This window comes from Salvia splendens, chromosome 11, assembly GCF_004379255.2.
Source record: "Salvia splendens isolate huo1 chromosome 11, SspV2, whole genome shotgun sequence".
NCBI lineage: Eukaryota > Viridiplantae > Streptophyta > Magnoliopsida > Lamiales > Lamiaceae > Salvia > Salvia splendens.
In genome coordinates this window covers 3809534-3812997 of record NC_056042.1, presented here as the reverse complement: position 1 = coordinate 3812997, position 3464 = coordinate 3809534, and positions in this window count along the sequence as shown.

The following is a 3464-nucleotide window of genomic DNA, read 5'->3' as shown; positions in this document are numbered from 1 at the left end:
GTTTTTGAAGCGTCAATCTCATCCATTAAAACTTGATGGTATCCTTTGTACAGATCAAGAAAACAAAAAATTTCAAAGCCTATCAAAGCTTCTACTTTTTTATCTATGTTCGGAAGGGGATAGCAATCTTTGGGACAGTGCTTATTTAGATCGGTGAAATCTATGCACATCCGCCATCCTCCTTCCTTTTTCTTGATCATGACAGGATTGGCCACCCACGAAGGATACTTCACTTCGAATAACACATCCGCCTTCAATAATTGACGGACTTCGTCATGGATGACTTGACTTCGTTCTGCCGCAAAGAGTCTTTGCTTCTGTTTTATCGGCCGGACCGAAGGATCAATATTTAACCGATGAGTGATTACCTCGGGGGGCACTCCGGTCATGTCCAACGGAGACCATGCAAAGACGTCTTTATACTCCTTGAGGAGCTGGATGGTTTTTTCCCGAAGTAGAGGCGTTCCCGCGAAGCCGATCTTAACCGTTCTGGATGGATCGTCTTCGTACAGCTGAACTGTCATCGAATTCGGCTCCGGTATGACTTCGGTCATTGCCTCTGACTCCGGCTGCTGTGATTGCTATGCTTGGTGGTGCCGATCTGACTGCTCGGCACTTCTAAGCGCAATTTGCAGACATTCCTTGGCTCTCTTTTGGTCACCTCGGATGACCGCTATCCCTCCTTTAGTAGGGATCTTGATGGTGAGGTGATAAGTGGAGCAAATGGCCCGAACTGTGTTGAGCCAGTCTCTTCCCAGGATGACGTTGTACGGGGACCGAGCTTTCACCACGAAAAACTCAATCATCGTACTGGAGCTAGTAGGCGCTTTCCCCACCGTGATCGGAAGGCTGATAATACCTTCAGGGCGGGTGTCCTCCTGGGCGAAGCTCTTCAGGGGAAGCGGAGCCGGACTGAGCCGAGCTGGGTCCACTTCTAGTTTGTCGAAGCACTCTTTAAAAAGAATGCTGACTGACGCTCCTGTATCCACAAACACCCTGTGGATCAGTTTGTTTGCCACTCCGGCTTGGATGACAATGGCGTCTTGGTGAGGAGAGATGGCCGGGACGGGATCAGCATCCGAGAACGTAATCACTTCGTCCTGCTTCAGCCTTTTATGCGTTGGCTCCTCTCGATTGGAGCCTCTGCGCTTCTGACTTCAGGGACGACTTGGTCTTCCCGGCAGGGAGAGCGTCAATAGTCAGGATTACTCCATCATATTGCGGCTCGTCATCGTCTTCGGGATCCGGCTGCCTTTTCGGATCCTGAGGAGCGCAGTTCGCACCTCTCTGCTTCTTATTCTTCTTTGACTGCTTGCTTTGGTATTTTTTCAATGTCCCTGCCCTCACAAGAACATCGATACCTGCAGCCAAGTTTCTGCACTCCTCGGTGTCGTGACCGTGGTCTTGATGGTAGGAGCAGTAGTTATCCTGGGGTCGGCGCGCGGCTGATTTCGTCATCCGCTTTGGCTTTTCGAACAGGTCAGAGTGCAGTTCGAAAATTTCCGCTCTCGGCTTGTTCAGCGGTACGAACTGAGCGGGCGGCTTCTCGGGATTGAGACGGGGTCCCAATCTGTCTTGCACCGGAGTCCTTTGAATCCTTTCAAAAGGAGTTCGGCGAGGATGTCCCTGATCGCCAAAATGAGTTCGGCGAGGATGTCCCTGATCGCTATGATCGGGCTTCCTCCTGTCTCCTCGGGATGAGCTGTCTAAAGACCGTTTGCGACGGTCAGCCTCATCGGCACGGGAGAACTGGTCCGCAATGTCCCACATCTCTTGAGCTGTTTGCGGACTGCATTCCACGAGCTTTCTGTAGAGAGCTCCGGGCAGGATTCCATTTTGGAATGCCGAAATGACAAGTAGATCGTTGAGATCATCTACTTGTAGGCATTCCTTGTGGAATCTCGTCATGAAGTCGCTGATCCTTTCGTCGCGACCTTGACGTATAGAAAGCAGCTGAGCCGAAGTGATCCGGGCTTCCGCTTTCTGAAAGAACCTCCTGTGGAAAGCATCCATTAGATCTCGGTAAGATCTAATGCTGCCTTGGGGGAGGCTATCGAACCACCTTCTCGCGTTCCCGATAAGCAGCTCGGGGAACAGCTTGCACATATGGACCTCATTGAGACCCTGGTTCGCCATGTTATACTGATAGCGTCCCAGGAAGTCATGAGGATCCACCAACCCGTCATAAGTCATCGACGGAGTTCGGTAGTTCTGTGGAAGGGGAGTTCGGGTGATATCGTCCGAGAACGGAGTCTTCAATGCTCCGTACATGGCGAACCCGACATCTCTTCGGTATGGAGGAGATGGAGATCTCCTGTGATTCCGGTACCGAGGAGGAACAGGAACATGTCGGGGTTGAGGATTCTTCTTCCTGGAAGACACGGCACTACTGCGGTAGTGACTTTCATGTCTGGATGAGGAAGGAGAATCCACCGTTTTCGTCTTCGGCTCTTGGCTCTTTTGCAGGAAGGCTAAGAACTCATCCTGCTTCGCCGCCAAAAACTGCTTGACAGCCTCATTCAAATCGGGCTGCTGGGAAGACTCAGTGGGACGATTTTTGGAGCGGCTTGTTCCTTCGCCATGAGAACTGGTGGTGGATTTATCCCTAGGCTGTTTTCCAGACCTATGGGATGGATTGGCTTCCTCCTGGTTCTCACGGGCAGGAATACGGGTACTCTGCGATCTGGTATGCATTTTTTGGGTGGAAAAAATGGATCAAAAATTCGCTTTATCACAAATTTTGTTCTCTGGTTCCCACAGACGGCGCCAGTGATGGATCCGAGAATTTCTGATGTTAGTAAATGCTGGTAGAGAATAAAGACTACGACACAAAGAATTTACGTGGTTCGATTTACTGAAGTAAATCTACGTCCACGGGAAGAAGGGAGGGCAAGATTGTATTGCTTGATCTGGGATTACAGCTTACAACACAGACTTGCTATATGATATTGTATCTCTAGAGAGCTTAACCCTTTTCTATCTGATCTAAGTTCTATTTATATATTGAACTAAGATCGTGGCTTGCATCACCACCCTAAGTCGTGGATGTCGTGTAGGTCATGGCCTAAGATCGTGGATGTAGCGTAGGTCATGGCCTACGATCGTGGCCTGAGTTGACACCAAGTGGTAGTGGGTGTGTTGGAAGTTGTGGAAATCCTGTATGGGTCCACTAACTCCTTGTTCGGTCGAATACTGAGACCGAACTGCTTTGGTTGCCGATCTGAGAGCAGAGCTTGATGCCGACCTGAGAGCAGAGCTTGATTGGTTGGCTTTTACCGAGCTGTAGGCTGAGGCCGAACTCTTTGGTAATGCCGAACTCATACTCTTCCTTGGGCTTTGGGCTGATGGGCCGTCATTGCTGTTGGGCTTGTTTAGTACGCACCCCATCACTGACAGTAAATAAATAAATAATGTTTCAATTAATCGGTTCAATCTATTCGATTTTTGAGTTAACATTATTTGTG